Source organism: Gallus gallus, chromosome Z (genome assembly GCF_016699485.2).
Source record: "Gallus gallus isolate bGalGal1 chromosome Z, bGalGal1.mat.broiler.GRCg7b, whole genome shotgun sequence".
NCBI classification, from domain to species: Eukaryota; Metazoa; Chordata; class Aves; order Galliformes; family Phasianidae; genus Gallus; species Gallus gallus.
The window spans coordinates 77,606,040-77,626,199 of record NC_052572.1 but is presented as its reverse complement, the minus strand read 5'-3'; the positions used below and the strand labels follow the sequence as shown (position 1 = coordinate 77,626,199).

The following is a 20,160-nucleotide window of genomic DNA, read 5'->3' as shown; positions in this document are numbered from 1 at the left end:
CTCTATGATTTCCAGAGTTGCAGAGATATTGACTCTAGCTTTTTCTAGCTGGGCAACTCCTAGGGCCGGGATAAGGGCTCTCGGAAAGCAGTGGTATCCCTTGTTCTATATAGCTAGGGGGTTGTATGTACGCTTCGTTTGAATCCCAGGGGTCCTCAGGAGTCCCCGAGGGATCTCCTCATGCACTGTGGTCTGGGCTATTAAGTATCCTGTAGTGCAAGTCCATGTCCAATTTAAAGGTACTGCATTCCGTGCCTGAGCGTCCCCACGTAATCACTATGTGGTATCCATGAGGTAACTGACATGGCCTGGCCATCTTTTCCTGAAGAGTGAACGATGCTCCCATCCCTACAATTCCGAGTATGTTCTTCTCTGAGAGCCAGTGTGACTCCTTATCGATTCTAGGATCACACCCCACACTTTGGTTCCACCCCCAACTACACCCTATGCCTGTCAAGTCCTGTCAGCCAACCCCCACCCCACCTTTACCGTCAGTTTTTCTGTCTGCAGAGATAGACCTAGTAGAGTTAGTAACTAGTCAATCCCATGTAGGTCCCTTTTGTGGCTTGTCTTCTATCCCAAACTTACACTTTCCGTGCTCTAGCCAACCTGGAACGGTCCAATGTAGTGCCACTATCCCATAAAGGGGCACCTTTCCCTCCCCTCTAGGGAGGGCATTGCATATCCAACAAGATTTGTTGAGAGCCTGGCCCATTTTCTCAGTTCTTCTGAAGTAGCTCTTCTCTTGCCAAGCTGTGACTACTACCCCAGTCGCAATGACCATTCTCAAACTCTTATCCGTGCTTTCGGATCCTGATTTTCAGCGGTCCTTTCTCTTGTGCTGTCCACTGTGGTCCTGGTGCTTTCTTCAGGCAGGTACGATGTATCCACGATGTAAGCCCCTCTACCTTGGCCGTGGTGTGGGTGGTCAGGAGAAGTTGGTAGGGTCCTTCCCACTTTGGTTCGAGAGGTACATCAGAGGGAGATTGAACGTAAACATGGTCGCCTGGCAATACGTGGTGCACTGGAGCGTCAGTGCTTCAGTCAATCAGTTCCCAGTCATGTGCTTCTTTGTTGGACCACCTTGGCAAAAATGTGGGCCTCGCTCTGCTGAGATTGCTACAGGAGCCCCGAACCTTGGAATTAACAGCATGTAACAGCATTTTCGTTACTTCCCCAGCCTTAGGAGTCCTCCAGGGAAATACCTCTGGCCATCCCCAAAAGCTATCAGTTAGTGCCAACATCCAGCGATCCCCATCTTTTCTTGGGGGTTTCAGGAAGTCACTTTGTCACTGTTGCCCTGGAAGGTTCCCTTTCCCAATAGGCCCACTTGTATCCCTTTGCTGGTACTAGGATCGTGCTTTGTAACCTCTGATTACGGTCTGGAATTAAAGCCCTCTTCAACGACCTGCTCTGCCCCCTGATCCACCATCTTCTCTCCAGTTTCCGGTACGGTGTTCCCTTTCTGATGTCCTTGACAATGGATGGTAGCCACGCTCTTTGTTGATTAACATCCTTGTGTGTGAGCAATCCTTGCTCTCTTCAGGTGGTCCTATGAGCATGTAGCATCCCAACTGCGTAATTATATGGAGAGATGCTATGTCAGGCTCTTGTCAAGGCAGTTATTTCAGGCTTCCTAGAGACAGTCCCCCCAGGTCATGGTTGTGTTTCGGTGACCTTGTCAGTAGCAGTTCCTGCATATCCTGCCTTACGGTTTCCTTGTCTCACCAACCTGCTTGCATCAGTAAGCCAGGTGTCTTCTGCATCTTCTAAGGATTCGTCTTTCAGGTCCGACTGGTAACAGTGCGTAGCTTCAGTTGTTTCCAAGCAGTCCTGAAATGCTTGTTCTCTGGGAGTTCTGCAAAGGAGAGATGCTGGGTTGACAATATGAGTTGCAGTTATTTCTGCATCATCCTGCTGTACCAGGATGGCCTGGTATTTCAGGAACTCCTGGGGGTGAGAGCCCATGCCCCCCTTTTACCTCCAAAACAGTATAGACACTGTATGAGATATTCCAACTGTTCTTCTTTGGCCTAGCCTAGATGTCCCAGGTTCTTGAATCTTGAGCACTCGTACAGCCACCACCCTCAACCACTCTGGCCATCTCTTACTGAGTTCCTGAAGGGGCTTTACCACCAGTCCGTAGCCGTGTATCCACGGTTGGCACCCTGCTGTCATTCCTGAGAATGTACGGAGTTCCTTGGCACTTTGTGGCTCAGGGCTTTGGCAGATGGCTTCTTTCCTGGCAGTCCTTGAGGTTCCAAGTCCAGCTGTAATCTCCTATCCCAGATAGGTCCCTTGCCGTTGAGTTCTTGGTGCCTTCTGTTGAGAAAGTCGATCATCATTGAAACCAAGAAGTTCAGCACATTCGCAGTCCATTGCACACAGCCCTCTTTGTTTCTGTGGCATCCACATGCTGCAGTCAAGTTCCACCGTGGGATGGAGGAACGCAAATCTCAGGCTCCCGAGTTGAGCAGTTCTCCAAAATCCTTGGGCTGTTCTCACAGCCCTGGCTAACACCGTCCAGGTGAACTGAGTCTTTTTTGTCGCGAACTGGGGCTCTCCTATTCAATGGCAAATCACCTTAGGCTTCCTATGGCCAAACCAGGCAGAAGAGATATCCTTCACATCCAGAAGGCAAACTCCACCTACTCATTCCCTAACTTAGTTACTGAAGTGTATGGATTTGCCGCCACAGAGTGAATACATTCAACAATTCTATTACTGTAGCACTTGCTATCCAAGTTTTCATCGGCAAGATTGGACTACTGTATATGGATTCACATTCAATTAGTAATCTGAAATCCACAAGTTATCTATGGTTTCTTTTCTCCTTCTCCAGTTGCATATCCTCAAAGGGCACTGCTTAACCCTGAGTGGGCTAGCCGTAGCTCTTGCTTTGAACTTAGGACTGCATTTTGGCTCTACCAGGCATCCCTGATAGCCACACGGCTAAGCATACCTTAGTGAAGATTTCTGTAACTTCTGAGGGTACACCACTGTTTGTCCCAGTTTGTATGTAAGCCAGAATTACCGTATTCAGTCAGTTCATCTTGTTTGACCCTTAGCTCCAGTGTTATTGAATTGACTCTCTGCATCCATTTGTTCTGATCAGTCTTGCCAGAGGAACGGTTTTGGAGAACCTGGCATCTACAGGCATGTATGTATTCCTCCTTATTTTCTCAGCCTCTCTTGAAGTGATCCCAAAAGGGAAGCCTTTTCTTGTTGGGCAGTAGCTCCGACTTGTGTTGCAAAATCATCTCCGGGTGGTAAGAGGCACCCGTGCCCACCGGAAACTAAACCTCTTTCTCCTGCTCTCCTAGCTGCGATTTCACCGGTGGATTTGCTAGGACTAACTTCCCAGGTTGCCATTCTTCAGCTTTTGCAATCAGAGACGGTTGGATTTGTGCACCGCTGTCTCATTTCCCTGCAGTTGGCAGAGTGCTTTCGGTCCAGCAGGGCTGGAACCCTCCCCCTCCATGGGCTCTTCCGACCTCGGAAAGTCAGCTGGACCTGAAATGATTAGATCCACGGTTCGGAACTCTCAGCAGATGGTGATAACAATCACACAAGCTACAACTCCCACTGCTATCTCGCTGTTACCAAGAAAAGGAGGGAGTGCTGTTGCTCTTCCCTTGCATCTGACTTGCAGGTCCCCTTCCCCAGGCATCCTGTGAGGCCCTTCTCAGAGTCTCTAACTGCAGGGTCCCGTTCTCACTCTTCAGGCTTTGAGACATGCCTTCCAGTTGCACGTTGTGTTCTTTGTGTTGTGTTGACCTCTTGAGCTCCAGCCCTAAGGGAGGATCCGAGCAGTAGCGCAGAAGGAACGGTTTAGAGTGGAAGTGTACTGCAAAGGGCCGGAGGCAGCAGTAGCAGGGAAGTGATCATCGCCACTGTACTGCACTCAGCACTGGTGAGTCCTCTCCTTGAGTAGCGTGTTCAGTTCTGGGCCCCTGTCTAGACGGGGGACCCTGAAAGCCTGCAGTGTGTCCAGAGAAGCGCAATGAAGCTGTGAGGGGTGTAGAGCACAAGTGTGATGGGGAGCGGCTTGGGGAAGTGGGATTCCTTAGTGTGGAGAAGAGGAGGCTGAGGGAAGACTTTCTCCCTCTGTCCAGTTACGAGACGGTCGAGAGGTTGTGTTGAGGTGGGGGTGGTCCTCTTCTCCCGTGGAACTAGTGCTAGGATTAGAAGGAATGGCCTCAGGTTGTATGAGGGGAGATTGAGGTTGGATGTGAAGAAGAACTTCTCCCAGTGAGTGGTCAGCCGCTGGAGCGGGCTGCCCAGGGAGGTGATAGAGTTCCTGTCCCTGCAGGTGTTCAAGGGACACTGGATGTTGTAGTGAGGGACGTGGCTTAGTGGGAAGGAAATGGTGGTGGTAGGTGGGTGTTTGGACTGGATGATCATGGAGGTCTTTTCCAACGTTGCTGATGGTATGTTTGTCGGAAAGGCATCTGGTGGGTGAGTGCTTTGCTGGGTGAGCGTCCCCCTGCTGGAAAGCAGGCAGCTGTGGTCTTTGCAGACAGCCACATCCACGGGGATTGGAGGCTTCTGAACTGGAACCTTGTCTTTCCTGTCTCGTGCCCGCTAAGTCACGTTGTTTGAAAGCAGCACCGTCGTGGCAACCTTGATTTCTGCAGCCTTCTCTGAGCTTTGTGCCACGAGAGCTGTGCCGCTTCTCCCTGTGATGTGAGAGCGTCTGGAAGGCCCTGACGTGCGGAAATCAGACCCTATAGCCAGTAAGGATATAGAGCAGGTATGTGTTTATTGGTTACGCGCGTACACGCTGGTGCAAGGGGGATCGTTCCACCTAACTTGCCCACCGTCCGAAGAAATGGTGCTATAGATATAGGTCAAACTAATAGCTAATCAGTAATTGACAGGAATTTGGATACATATTCACTACATTCCCGAGAGCCCATTAGCATACAGTCCCTCCCCCCCTTGCGCGTGCGTAGTAGGTCGTGATGATGAAGGCTTGTAGTCTTCCTCACGAAGGCTCATAGTCTTCCTCGCTGCAAACTTGTGACCCTGAAGGGGGGGCATCCCCTGAACTGGTTTCAGCTTGCACTTCAGACATCTAATCACCTCCCTGCCAAATGTTTTCGAGCTGTTCTCCAGTCCTTATCTTTATGGCCTTCATTCTCCTCGTTATTCTGGACCTAGCACCTGTGAAAGTGCTTGGAATCCCTTGTTTTCTAATACTCTCTACATAAACTATCTCGATTTGCCCCTTATGTCTACCTTGTGAAGCTGCTTTCTCTTTTCTTGCTATGAAGCCCCTCTTCCTATACTGCAGGGACCTGATTTTGCCCTTCAATTCCCCCCTTTATTATAATCTAGCAGGACTTCTACCTGCTAAATTCTCTAATCTGTTCTATGTGTCCCAAAATAGGTCCCACTTTCCACCTTTTGCCTTAGCTCATGTTTCTTCCATATCTCGTATTCTTTTCTCGTATTTCGGCACAGGCAGGCAGAGCACTTTATCATCACACAGGTAAAACCTACAATCAGTACCAAGATGATACAAACTAGGAAGAGCTGCTTTAACCATCCTAGATTTGGTAGCCAGCTAGTAAGCAGGTTCCATAAATCTTCCTTCCAGTTGGTGTCATCCTGACTTGTCCTATGCAGGACTTTCGTCTGTTCCCAAATTTTCCTTAAATCTGTTTCAGTTCTTAAATCCTTACTGATGTAAGCACAGCAACTCTGATTTATTACTGTACATACCCCTCCTTCCTTGGCTGTTAATAGGTCTAATGCCATCCTATTTTGGAGTACTACTTTGGATAAAGAGAATACCTATTCTTGGATTGCCCGTAATACATCTGTTGTGGCATTCTCCATGATTTCCAGAGTTGCAGAGATATTTACTATACCTTTTTCTAGCTGGGTAACTCCTAGAGCCAGGATAAGAGCTCTCAGAAAGCTGTGGTATCCCTTGTTCTATATAGCTAGGGGGTTGTATGTATGCTTAGTTCTAATTCAAGGGATCCTCAGGAGTCCCCAAGGGATTTTCTCATGCACCATGGTCTGGGGTATTAAGTATCCTGTAGTACAAGTCCCTGTCCAATTTAAAGGTAATGCCTTTCGTGCCTGGCCGTCTCCACATAGCCACCAGTATCCATGAGGTAACTGACATGGCCTGGCCATCTTTTCCTGGTGAGTGAATGATGCTCCCATCTCTACAATTCCGAGTATGTTCTTATCTGAGACCCAGTGAGAATCCTTATCGATTCTAGGATCACACCCCCCACCTTGGCTCCACCTTCCAGCTTCACTGATCCCTGATATTACCCCAGAATTTCCATATTCCCAACTACACTCTATGCCTGTCAAGTTCCGTCATCCAACCTCCACCCCACCTTTACCATCAGTTTTTCTGCCTACAAAGATAGATCTAGTAAAGTTAATAACTAGTAAATCAAACTTAGGTCCCTTTTGTGACTTATCTTCTATCCCAAACTTACACTTTCTGTGCTCTACCCAATATGGAACGGTCCAATTTAGTGCCACTATCCCATAAACAGGCACTTTACCCTCCCCTCTAGGGAAGGCAGTGCATATCCAACAAGATTTGTTGAGAGCCTGGCCAATTTTATCAATTATTTTTAAGTAGCTATTCTCTTGCCAAGCTGTGACTACTGCTCCAATCATACTGACTATTATCAAAATCTTATACATGCTTACGGATCCTGATTTTCAGTGGTCCGCTCTCTTCTGCTGTCCGCTGTGGTCCTGGTGCTTTCTTCAGGCGGGTATGACGTATCCACAGTGTAAGTCCCTCTACCTTGGCCGTGGTATGGGTGGTCAGGAGAATTCTGTAGGGTCCTTCCCACTTTGGTTCCAGAGTTGAATCTGAGAGAGAGGTTTAACATAAACATAGTCGCCTGGCAATACATCATGCACTGGACCATCTAGGCCTTGTGCCCTGGCACCAAATACTGCTTGTTCAATTTTCTTTAATTGCTTTGCCAAGCTGACCATATATTCACTCAACACCTTATCCCCCACCTGTATAGAGATTTCCTTTTGTACAGTATAGGGTCACCCATAAAGAATCTCATGTGGGCTTAATCCTTCCTTGCTTTGGGGTTTAGTCCAAATTCTCAGAAGTGCCAAAGGCAGTGCCTGCAGCCAGGGAATCCCAGCCTCTTGGCCAAGTTTTCCTATCTGTAATTTGATCAGGTGATTCGTTTTTTCCACCTGTCCGCATGACTGCCGTCTATAAGGTGTGCAATTGCCAATCAATTCCCAATAATGTGCTTATTTTTTTTTTTTGGACCACCTTGGCAAAAATGTGGGCCTCGATCTGCTGAGAATGCTACAGGAACCCCGAACCTTGGAATTAACAGCATGTAACAGCATTTTCGTTGCTTCCCAAGCATTAGGAGTCCTCCAGGGAAATACCTCTGGCCATCCCCAAAAGGTATCAGTTAGTGCCAACATCCAGCGATCCCCCCCTTTTCTTGGGGGTTTCAGGAAGTCACTTTGTCACTGTTGCCCTGGAAGGTTATCGTTCCCAATAGGCCCACTTGAACCCATTTCCTGGTACTAGGATCTGTACTTTGTAATGTCCGTTTGCCCAATACATTTTCTTATCCTCCTTTAGAACCAATTTCTATAAAATACCAAAGGGCAAAACAACATGTCCATCTGTCAGCCTGCTCTCTTCCTTCTAAATCATTAATTAGATTGCTATCCACTTTAAAACATTTTACAGGTTTTGAGTCAGGTTCAGCAATTTTCAGTTGACGGTCTGGAATTAAAGCCTTCTTCAACGACCTGTTCTGCTCCCTGATCCACCATCTTCTCTCCACTTTCCGGTACGGTGTTCCCTTTCTGATGTCCTTGACAACGGATGATAGCCACGCTCTTTGTTGATTTACATCAGGCTGTTTTTCCTTGTGCGTGAGCAATCCTTGCTCTCTTCAGCTGGTCCTATGAGCATGTAGCATCCCGTCTCCACAATTAGCATCTGTGCGTCTATGTCAGGCTCTTGTCAAGGCACTTATTTCAGGCTTCCTAGAGACAGTCCCCCCAGGTCATGGTTGTGTTTCGGTGACCTTGTCAGTAGCAGTTCCTGCATATCCTGCCTTACGGTTTCCTTGTCTCACCAACCTGCTTGCATCAGTAAGCCAGGTGTCTTCTGTATCTTCTAAGGATTCTTCTTTCGGGTCCGACTGGCAAAGGTCCATAGCCGCAGTTGTTTCAAAGCAGTCATGAAATACTGGTTCTCCAGGAGTTCCGCTAAGGAAAGATGCTGGGTTGACAATATTAGTTACAGTTATTTCTGCATCATCCTGCTGTACCAGGATGGCCTGGTATTTCAGGACCCTCTGGGGGTGAGAGCCAATGCCCCCTTTAACCTCCAATACAGTAGACACTGTATGAGATATTCCAACTGTTCTTCTTTGGCCTAGCGTAGATGTTCCAGGTTCTTGAATCTTGAGCACTGGTGCAGCCACCACCCTCAACCACTCTGGCCATCTCTTACTTACTTCATGAAGGGGCTTTACCACCAGTCCGTAGCCGTGTATCCACAGTTGGCACCCTGCTGTCATTCCTGAGAATGTACGGAGTTCCTTGGCACTTTGTGGCTCAGGGCTTTGGCAGATGGCTTCTTTCCTGGCAGTCCTTGAGGTTCCAAGTCCAGCTGTAATCTCCTATCCCAGATAGGTCCCTTGCCGTTGAGTTCTTGGTGCCTTCTGTTGAGAAAGTCGATCATCACTGAAACCAAGAAATTCAGCACATTCGCAGTCCATTGCACACAGCCCTCTTTGTTTCTGTGGCATCCACATGCTGCAATCAAGATCCACCGTGGGATGGAGGAACGCAAATCTCAGGCTCCCGAGTTGAGCAGTTCTCCAAAATCCTTGGGCTGTTCTCACAGCCCTGGCTAACACTGTCCAGGTGAACTGAGTCTTTTTTGTCCCGGACTGGGGCTCTCCTATTCAATGGCAAATCACCTTAGGCTTCCTTTGGCCAAACCAGGCAGAAAAGGCATCCTTCACATGCAGAAGGCAAACTCCACCTACTCATTCCCTAACTTAGTTACTAAAGTGTATGGATTTGCTGCCACAGAGTGAATACATTCAACAGTTCTATTACTTGCCCTCCAATCTTGTACTAAACTATAGCACTTGCTATCCAAGTTTTCATCGGCAAGATTGGAGTATTGAATTTGGATTCACATTCAATCAGTAATCCGAAATCCACAAGTTATCTATGGTTTCTTTTCTCCTTCTCCAGTTGCATATCCTCCAAGGGATATGAGGCTTTACCGTGAGTGGGCTAGCCGTAGCTCTTGCTTTAAACTTAGGGCTGCATTTTGGCTCTACCAGGCATCCCTGATAGCCACACGGCTAAGCATACCTTAGTGAAGATTTCTGTAACTTCTTTAGGGAAGTTTCTGTTGCTCTTCCCTTGCGTCCGACTTGCAGGTCCCCTTCCCCAGGCATCCTGTGAGGCCCTTCTCAGAGTCTCTAACTGCAGGGTCCCGTTCTCACTCTTCAGGCTTTGAGACATGCCTTCCAGTTGCATGTTGTGTTCTTTGTGTTGTGTTGACCTCTTGAGCTCCAGCCCTAAGGGAGGATCCGAGCGGTAGCGCAGAAGGAACGGTTTAGAGTGGAAGTGCACTGCAAAGGGCCGGAGGCAGCAGGAGCAGGGAAGTGATCATTGCCACTGTACTGTACTCAGCACTGGTGAGTCCTCTCCTTGAGTAGTGTGTTCAGTTCTGGGCCCCTGTCTAGACGGGGGACCCTGAAAGCCTGCAGTGTGTCCAGAGAAGCGCAATGAAGCTGTGAGGGGTGTAGAGCTCAAGTGTGATGGGGAGCGGCTGAGGGAAGTGGGATTCCTTAGTGTGGAGAAGAGGAGGCACAGGGAAGACCTTCTCCCTCTGTCCAGTTACGTGACGGACAAGAGGTTATGTGGAGGTGGGGGTGTTCCTCTTCTCGCATGGAACTAGTGCTAGGACTAGAGGGAATGGCCTCAGGTTGCATGAGGGGAGATTGAGGTTGGATGTGAAGAAGAACTTCTCCCAGTGGGTAGTCAGCCGCTGGAGGGGGCTGCCCAGTGAGGTGATAGAGTTACTGTCCCTGCGGGTGTTCAAGGGACATTAGATGTTGCACTGAGGGATGTGGCTTAGTGGGAAGGAAATATTGGTGGTAGGTGGGTGTTTGGACTGGATGATCTCAGAGGTCTTTTCCTACCTTGCTGATGCTGTGACTGTAGGAAAGGCATCTGCTGGGTGAGTGCTTTGCTGGGTGAGCATCACCCTGCTGGAAAGCAGGCAGCTGTTGTCTTTGCAGACAGCCAGATCCACGGGGATTGGAAGCCTTTGGAACCGGAACCTTGTCTTTCCCGTCTCATGCCCAACAACTCATGCTGTTTGAAAGCAGCACCTTAGAGGCAACCTTGATTTCTCCAGCCTTCTCCGAGCTTTCCTAGAATCCTAGAATCGCTAAGGTTGGAAAAGACCCACAGGATCATCCAGTCCAACCGTTCGCCCTTCACCAGTGGTTCCCCCTAAACCATGTCCCTCAACACAACATCCAAACGCTCGTTGAACACCACCAGGTTTGATGACTCCACCACCTCTCTGGAATGGCAGCCCATTCCAGTGCCGGGCCACCCTTTCAGACAAGTAGTATTTCCTAACGTCCAGCCTGAATCTTCCCTGGCGCAGCTTGAGGCCATTCCCTCTAGTCCTATCACTAGTCACCCGAGAGAAGAGGCTGGCCCCCAGCTCACTACAGCCTCCCTTCAGGTAGTTATGGAGAGCAATAAGGCCTCTCCTGAGCCTCCTCTTCTCCAGACTGAGCAATCCCAGCTCCTTCAGCCACTCCTCATAAGGCCTGTGCTCCAGAGCCCTCACCAGTTTTGTTGCCCTCCTCTGGACACACTCCAGGGCCTGGATGTCTTTCTTACAGTGAGGGGCCCAAAACTGGGCACAGTACTCGAGGTGCGGCCTCACCAGTGCTGAGTACAGGGGGACAATTACTTCCCTATTCCTGCTGGCCACACTATTTCTAATACAAGCCCGGATGCCATTGGCCTTTTTGGCCACCTGGGCACACTGCTGGCAGTGTTCAGTCTAGCGTCAATCAACGCCCCCAGGTCCATTTCCTCTCCACAGTCTTCCAGCCACTCTGCCCCAAGCCTGTAGCGGTGCCTGGGGTTCTTGTGGCCAAAGTGCACTCTTTGTGCCACGAGAGCTCTCCCGCTTCTCCCTGTGATGTGAGACTGTATGGAAGGCCCTGCGGATGTCTGGGTAGGTGATGGCAGTTGCTCTTCCTTTCCCCACTTTCCCCCAGTGCTGGACATAGTGGGGAACGGGAGTGGGGGACATCCCAGCAGTGGGTTCCTACCTCAGCCAAACTGAAGGGCTGTTCTGATCCGTGTATTTGAAGTGGAGTGAATCTGATGCCGATGAGAGAAATGAGGGGCCTGTGGAAAAAAAGGAGCGTGCTGCATTTTGTGGTGCAAGATGTTCTGGGAACTGCTGCTAACAATGCCCGGAGGCTTCCTTTTTGATGGGGAGAGGCTTAGCAAGGACTTCTTCTATGAAAGGGGTTCATCATCTATTTCCTTTTCATTGACCTTTCATACTACTGCTTGAGAAATTAATGTTTCTTGCTGTAGAGAATACGCATGCACCCTGCATTTGTATCTGCACAAAGAATCTTCTAAGCATCTCTGTACGTGTTTCTTTTTGGCACTCAGATGGAGCTGTGTGGAAGACAGACTTGAACGTCACGCTGACAGCAGCAGTAGAGAGGCAAATTTCATAGGGTTGCATGCTTTTTATTTTTTTCCTTTTGTTTCAGTGATAACCATGGAAGCATGGAAGCGTTACCCAGACAGAGTGAGCATTTGTCCACCTGGGCTTTCTACAGATGCCATAGGCAGTGGAAGTCAGCATCAGCAAGCATCCGTGAGAGCCCTGCAAAAGACTGGTGAGAGTTACCCTGGTGGCCTCCTTTGGCAACCTCAGGTCTCTGTAAGCTCTCAAGCTGTGTCGTAAGTACCTCCCGTGGTGCTGACTCAGCTCTCCCTGTCTTTGGTGTAGGAGAGCTGGTCTTGAACTCCTTCCTGTTTCCTGCCTATCATCTGCTCCCTGCTTTGCCCATGGCCCAGTGAGCCTTTTATTCCTCGCCCCCAGATTTGCACGTGTGGATGAGAGCATCTGCTTATGTGCGCTTCTTTTCTGCTTGTGGTGTCAGGCTGAGCGACAGCTCCCAGCCGAGCTTGTGGTGAGCGAGACACGGAGTAGGTGGAGATGGAGTTCTCTGTGTCACTAAAGCATGAGCTTGATGGCTGCCGTGAGCCAAAGCAAGAGAGTTTGTGTGTTTGATTTCTGTGTTGGGCTGAGCGGGTAGAGCAGGGCAAGGGGGCTGATTTGGACGTGCTGCTTTCCCAATACAGGTGCTGTTTGCGTGGCAGTGCTTCTGGCGTTGCAAATTGTGTCAGATGTCAATGAATTCCTTGGAATCTGTTGAGTTGACTTGTGCAGGTTTCAGTTCTCCTGCTGAACCCTTCCTGGCCGCTTGTGTGCATAGCCATGGCCTTTGCTTCTTTCTTGCCTTTTTTTCTTGGTTGCGTTTGGCACTGTGCAAGCCGTGAATTGCCAGGGAAGAGCTGGAAGTGCTCTGGAGTTGTGGGGGACAAAGTGCCAAGAAGCAGCAGTGCAACTTCAAAGCTTTTGAGTGAGGGATGCCTCGGCTGGCCCCTGACAGCTCTCTCGTCTCTCCCGCCGTGTCCATTCCAGGCTCCCAGCTACGAGCTGGCCCTGCAGAGCATCTCCAGCCCTGTCAGCATCAGCATCCAGCTGCGGCAGGAGGAGCTCCCCCTGACCAACTCCAGGCAGTAGTGCTCGGTCTGCAGGTTAGCTGCCATTTACCTGTAGGTGGCTCTTGCAGAAGAAGACTCAAACAGCAGAGCGTTTTCCTCATCTGCAGCACGCAAATGCTACAAAAGCAGAAACAACCCAGGAAGCTGTGGGTTTGCGAGTCTGCATGGACATGCACTGTAGTGTGTTGATGGTGCTCTGCCATTCCTTTATTTCCTTCTCCTTGCTTGTCCATATGCTGCTCAGGAATTGGAAAGCTGCATGTCCCATAATTCCCCAGAACCCAACTTAGGTGAGTGGCTGCCTGAACAGGTAAGGACCATGTACATATACTAATCTTTCCCATTGCACAGTGTGGCAGTGCTGCCAGGACTTTGTTATGGCTCTTTAGGGCACCTTGCAGGCTGTGTGTCATTTTCCTCTCACCTTTCCCTTTCTTTCCCCGAGGTTTTGCCTTGCTTTGCCCTTTTATTCCTGCTACCTTCCTCTGTGTTGCTCAGGTGTTGCAGTTCCTTTGTGAATATCAAATCCTGAATTGCGTTGCTTCACTTGTGAAGGCCCAGGGCCTTTTTCTGGGGCCCTCGAGCATAGAAGCGAATGGCAGCGGGAGGCCTGACTGGCTGGGATGTAGCCTAAATTTTAATCTTGACTGCGATGGTGACCTAAAGGCCTGCAAGTAAAGAACGATCCTGGGATGGAACAAAGTATTCTGACAGTTTTGAGACAGCTTGTAGTTGTGGCTGTAGCCACAAGTGTTTTGTTTCGTAGAGGGAGCTCATCTGGGTTGTAGGTCTTGTTCTTGCGAAGACTTGTTCTGCAACAGGTGTTCCACTTGGGCTCCGTAGCACGTGCTGGCCATGCGGGTACAGCATGCAATGGAACAAACCCTGCAGGCCCTGGGGAGAGGCAAAGCAGGAGAGTGGCTGCCCCACGGTGGGGATGAAAGGCAGAGTGCCCTTTGAAGCAGGGGATGCCCTGCTGGCTCTGCCGATCGCATCCACTGCTGGCACGTTCCTTCTTCCTCCTTTCTGGCAGTTTGCTGTCGAGCAGATTGAGGTGGAAGTCAAAGACTCAAATCCAATGTTGCGAAGCCACTGCAGATGCCAAATCCCTGCACGGGAGACCTGGCCGTGTGCAGGAGTTACTGCAGGACGAGGAGCTGCTATTGGTCTTCAAGCAGGTAGGAGTTTGTTATCCACACATAATAGTGTATGTATTTGTTGTTGGTGTTGTTTTAAAATCAGTGCCAGTATGCAGTCTGATCCGATGTGTTTGAAAAGTGTGGTGTAAGGATTGTCAGCTGAGAACAGCAGCAGAACATGGGGCTGTTGCAGGGGGAAGGCGTGGGGAAGGAAGCGGGGAAAGGAAAGGGAAAGCCTGGAAAAGGAATGGGGAAGGCACGGGGATGAAGGAAGGGGGCAAGACACGGGAATGAAGGGGATAGGACAGAATACCTGTAGAGCAGCCTAAAAAGCAGTAACAAGCTCTGGGAGGACCGTAGAGTGCCAGATTCTGTACTGGGTGTTTATCTGTGTGTGTACGTTGTCACTGTTTGTGCCTGGCTGCACTGCTCCAGCCCAGAGCCCGCTGCCTGCAGCTGCATCTTTGCTTCCTTCCCTCCTGCCCGGAGCCCCACGGGTGCTCCCACAACTCCCTTCCCACCCCCAAAATGCCAGAGAAGACATCTGGCAGTGGGATGGAGGAATCCCAGCAGCCCGTTTTCCCTCTGCCTGCAGCTCTCTCCTCCTCTGCCACACAGGGCTCCAGACTGTCCAATGGGAAAGACGTGGGGGAAAGGGAGTGCTGGCAGGAGCGACTGCTGCGGCCGACTGGGGAGGGTCTGCATCCCACGTGCCCTCCTGTGCTCTCTCTCCAGCTGCAGGAGGGCCAGAGAAGGGCAGATGAAAAGCTGCAGCTGAGCCTGATGGACCTGCACAGCTCTCGGGCTGTCTTCCAGAGGTAGCTGTGATTTACATTAGGTAGCTGTGAAATACATTAAAGCACGAAGAAGACAGAGGCTGAGTGAACACCAATATGGCGCTCTGCTTTCTGCCAACGTGCTTTAATTTTGTTGTCGTTAAATGTACTGGGCAGTTAAATTGTGGCATGTGAATATTGCAGAACAGTGCAACAGATGCTGGCAAAAAGTAATTTTTTTATCTTTTGTTTTTTATTATTATTATTTTCATTTTGTAAAGCTCTTAGCACGCCCTCGATCCCGTCGAGGTTCTTTCCGCTGTCTCTGCCGCCACCTCGTGGCCAATGCGCGGAACTGCCGCTGTCCGCTGCTCAGTCCTGCAGGCGGCACAACGCGTGCGCGTAGGAATGCGGAAGTGGCTTCGTGACCGCTCTGTGCAGCTCATCCGCCGCTCTCTATTGTGATTAGTCCTCCAGGTCACAGCGAGCATGCGCCCGACGACTCCAAACCAGCAACTGTTGCTCCTAAGCGCTACGCGTGCGGGCGAGCTGCCGGTTCTCGGACCGCCGGCTCAGCGATCTCCTCCTTCTAAACCAGGCTGCCCCTCATCTATTTCCACGGCGGCACCGAACGTACGCGGCCGCCATTCCGCCGATCGGCCACGCGGGGGCGCCAGAGACCGCGGAAACACGTACCATCGTGCAGCTGAAACACAAACATCTGCCGTTCACTTGTGTGAACCTCTGTGTATGTATACTCTTTTGTACAGACTGCTGCTGGCCTGCTTGTGTTCAAAGAATTTCCACTGAAGTGGACTAAATATTTCTGTGGAATTCTATGCTTTTTTTTTTTTTTTTTTCTTTTTTTTGGCCTTGATCACCTGAATGAAATGAATGAAGTGATGTGGGGAGTTCACGTACAATCAAATGTGAAAGACTATGAAGAGTGGGAGACCTATTTGGAAAGTAACAAGAAGGGGAGGGAGAACACGTCTGGTAGTAATAGCTTGGTGATGTTAAGTTGGTATAAATTAAGTGGGACGCACTGATGTGTGCTGTATTCCGACCCACATCAACTTGGGTAGAATCTATGCAGTGTAACGTCACTACACTTGCCATATTATGCTCTTTAGGAGCGTGCTGTGTAGAGGAATATGGGTAAAATGTCAGTGGGGGTACCTTCAGAACTACCACTACGTCAGTGACATTTGATGTTTTCCAAAGCATGAATCTTGTCCACACACAGTGCTTCTGTAAATGTTGGTATGGGTAAGTCTTGCAGTTCTTCTTTGCTCCGATGCAGGTGCTGCTATTAGCAAGGATTTTGTGCTTTGTTTTAAGCAGAAAATGTTCAGGAATGCGTTAACTGTTGACTTGTCGTGGTTTTAATTGTCTGAGTGTGTTCTTTTTTAGGATGGCATCGTTGCAGGATGTGCCCCGTGCCCACCAGAGGGAGTATGAGAAACACGTGGAGAGCGTTGACAGTCCAAAGATAACTGCCCAGGAATGAGAGAAGCCTTCAGATGCTGCTATGAATTACAGGTTCTACAGGGGCATGAGAACATACCTAGAGAACTTAGTAAACTGTTTCAATGAAGAAGTACGCGTGTTTTCCTTCCCTTCGCTGCCACCCATTTCTTTAAGATGACGAACCTGCATTTTTTCCAGGCAAAAATGAGATTTCTTATTTGGAATTGATGATGAGAGATGACCAGTTATGAGTCAATTCTATCAGAAACTTGAGTGTCACAGGAAACAAAGGAGGAACAGACCACCCCTCACAGTAACCTAAAATGATTAAGGTAGGATATGTACGCTGGCTTGAGCTGTGGGCTCACCTGGGTTGTGATGGAGAAAAACAGAATGTTATTGGAAGAAGTTTTCTTCAGGTGTAGTAACCAGGGTGTCCTAAAGCTGTATGAGAGGTGGGACTTGCGTGCAGTTTTGGGATCTCAAAATGTATTTGCTTTGCAACATGTGACTAGTAATAAGGATTTTACATTAGGTTTGAGTTGGTATTTAGCTGGGTTGTGTGAGGATTTGTCTATGTTATCTGCTGTGTTGCTTTCCTTAACTGCAAACCTTAACTATTAAAAATAGAAAATAAAAAAAAAAGATGGAAGGTTGGAAGATGCTGCACAAAGTTTGGCCTCGATGAAGGTCTACTGACTACTGTGAGTTGTGCTGCAGCCTGAGGTGTTTTTTATGTAACTGTACATAACTGTACAAGGCTTCGTTGAGATGTTTCCTGTGATGGCGAGGTGTTCAAAGGCAGATTGGTACAATCAGTTTGCTTCAATAGTGTCCCGCTGAATGCTTTTGGTAAGGGTCTTAGGTAGTCCTGTAATAGGCAATCGGCATTCAGTTTGTGGCTTTCAGTCTTAAACAGCCTGAAAAAACCTGCAGTGAGCAGGCTCTTGCTTTTCAGACTGTAATGCTCTTGTCGTCATCTCACCGTCATGCTTGAAAGCCTGTGAAAACTGTTCTTTCATTTGTTTTATTCAAACCCGATTGCTGTTTACCATATTTCAGCTGAAATACATAACTGAGCTCGAATCTGCTGTACGTGCACTTCTCCAGCAGCGAGCCGTGTCGGTACTGAAGCGAAGGCAAGATGAGCTGGAAACGGAATCTACTTATATGCAGCGTCTGACAAGTTAGTATGAAGTTACCAGTTACTTTCTTACTGAAATCTCATTCTTTAAGTAGAAACACACAGTTAATTCTTGGATTATATTTTATTTTCATGTGTAATGTTTTCTCCCTCCCTGTTGTCAGTGGGCATACTGTACTAGATGTCCTAGTTGAAATCCTTACCGAAGTAGGACGCGTAGTATCACTTCTCCGTGGTAGAATAGTGAATATAGCATGACCAAATGCTCGGTCAGTTTTGAATTACTGATCTCAGTGGCTGTCTATCAGTACTTGAAAAGAGAAACTGAGTCAGTTTTCCAGTAGATATTAGGTTGTTTGGGACGCAGGCACTGTAGAACAGGAGGACAAGGAAGGACTGACTGATAACTGGCAACAGCTTGAGAAGAGTGAGCTCGGGGATGTAGCCCTTTCTGGTTCTAACTGGTGTGCAGGTGGGGTGGGTGCAAAGCATGCAGACTCTGAGTGTGTGTGCACTCTGGGAAGCACGGCTGGAATCGTCACCAGGAAGGGGAGAGAGATCTGGGGTCCCTCCCTGTGCTCACTCAGGTGCTCACCTCCCGGTTCAGACTGTGACCTGGCAATCCCCCTGCACGAGGGAGCAGCCACAGCCGTCCTACTGATAATATTGATACCGTTCACTGATAATATTGACTGTGCTTTACACTGGACACTGTGAATTTTTCATCAGGAGGTTCTACTTACTTTGGTTAGTCTCCAAATGAAGAGCAGAAGCAGAATCAGTGTTCTGCATTCACCTCTTTGTCTTGTTCCTGTCTTCTGGTAGCTGGGAATGGCAAACCAAGTAATGATGGACTGGAGAGTGATGAAAAGATTAAGCTTCTGAAAATGTGTGAGCATTGAAGGTACGTATAATTACATCTAACTGTAGTAAGTGTGTATCTGCTTCCTGTTACTTACACAGGGATGAAGGTAAATCCTTGCAGTTACTAAGCGAGATGATACACACATGTGCAAAAATGCCTTTCCTTTCCAAAGCTCAAGGTATATGGAAACCACCCATTTGTTAATGGGGGGTTTTCTTCATTCTGATTGGAATCTGAATGTTAATAGGTACTATTAATTTAACATAAGTTGAAGTGAGACCGTTCACGAAACTGAAAGTAGATTTTTCCCTGCTGTTGGAATAAATGATATTGTGATTATATATAGGAATACACTGTTGTGATTATTGCACAGATGACAAAAATAGGCAGGTGGTATTGTTGCTGGTGGGGTGGCAGTGGGTGCATCAGAACATCTAACCTCTCCTCTGTTATCAGCGTAGGCCAGGCGCTACATTTTGAACGTCAGGGTCTGCTGCTGACCTTAAGTTACTGCGAGCTCTGAAACCGTTCCAGTTGCGTTGGTGCCTTGACTCATCACTGTTTAGGCACAGGTAAGGACTTAAGAGTTTTACTGGTTGAAAAATGACATAATAAAACTTTGCTTGAAGCAAACTGTTAACCTTTAACGTTAAGTAATGTCAATAATTACATACAAGAGGTATGCTATGCAAATGATAGGTATAAATATAATTTTCTTGTTGATTTTGCATGCTCTTATGGTATGTGGTGCCAGGACTAACGTTTTTTAGCCGCAGTGAGACTTGGATGCAGTCACAGTTTCTATGCAAGTTGTTGCATAAGCTACATAGAACTGAGATGACGGACTGTTGAGAGCGCAGTCGTTTCTTACAGACTACCTCTGGCAGGGCTAGTATGGAGTACCATGTTAGATGTTTGGTGTTTCAGGTGGGGGGAGTTCCTAGTATGAATGTGGTGAAGTGAAGGTCGTTAGAGATGCTTTTAATGTCCTTTGGCAGCTCACAAAGTACCTTACTGTTACAATCTGTGTCTCTAGGGTTGCATACTTACTTCTGCTTCCTCACTGTGTTTCCTTAGGCTATTGCTCTCACCGGGTGTTCTTAGTATATCACTGAGCTTTCTTTTACGTATGTACATGGTGAATAACTCACCTGAGTTCATTACAGAATGCAGGACTTGCAGGCGGCAGCTGAGAGAGCGTTCACAAACAGCTGGTCACCACGAAGGCATGCCGAGTGATGAAGAACTGGCTCTGACAGAGGTGACTGAATTCCAGAAGAGCAAAGGTTGGTCAGGATATGAGAGCAAAATTCCTCCCATGTTGAGAAGGATTTTCAAGGGAGAGTGAAGAAATGCTCCTTTTGAATGGTATATCGTTTATTTTCTACAGCATAGAATTAATGCATTTAAACAATTCTGACCAATGCCTAAGGAAGAATAGATAGAATATAGAAGACTATAGGCTTCTTTAGTTTAATCAGTTTTTTGTCCAAAGTTGGAATGTATCTGAAATTGAGATTTGAACTGCCTTAGTGAGCAGGTCACGAGGAGCTGGGAGAGGCACGATGCGTATTTGCTGAATAACAGAAGGAGGATTTTCCTGTCTGAGCTTTTAAGAGGCATACAAAATATGAAATGTAATGGGTATTTAAATCTGTGCAGTTGTTCGAAACCGCAGAAGTCTTTTTGTGGTCTTCTGTCTCTCTTTTTTTCCTGAAAAAGTGCTGGTTTTAAAACCCATTTCAGTGTAAGAGGTGTGAAAGATGGAGCACAAATGCTGTTATCATAAAGATATTTCTTCTGTTCTGTAGGTGCATGAACTGTTCAGCTTATGCCTCAATAAATTCTGTGATTGTTTCTTCTTATTCCTATTGAATATTATCCATAGATAACGTTTTAGAGGAGAGTAAGACAATC

General features: G+C 48.1%; 1 long non-coding RNA gene across 2 annotated transcripts; it reads left to right on the top strand.

Annotated features, from left to right (window-relative positions):
• The first annotated feature begins 15,452 nt into the window (after positions 1 to 15,452).
• Positions 15,453 to 18,248, top strand: LOC121108405. 2 transcript variants are annotated; one of them, XR_005842905.1, is made up of 5 exons: positions 15,453 to 15,512; positions 16,178 to 16,306; positions 16,433 to 16,566; positions 17,297 to 17,420; positions 18,204 to 18,248. It is a non-coding gene; the product is annotated as an uncharacterized LOC121108405 (long non-coding RNA). The 2 variants fall into 2 exon arrangements; XR_005842906.1 differs by lacking the exon at positions 15,453 to 15,512 and adding an exon at positions 15,977 to 16,033.
• Positions 18,249 to 20,160: the final 1,912 nt, after the last annotated feature.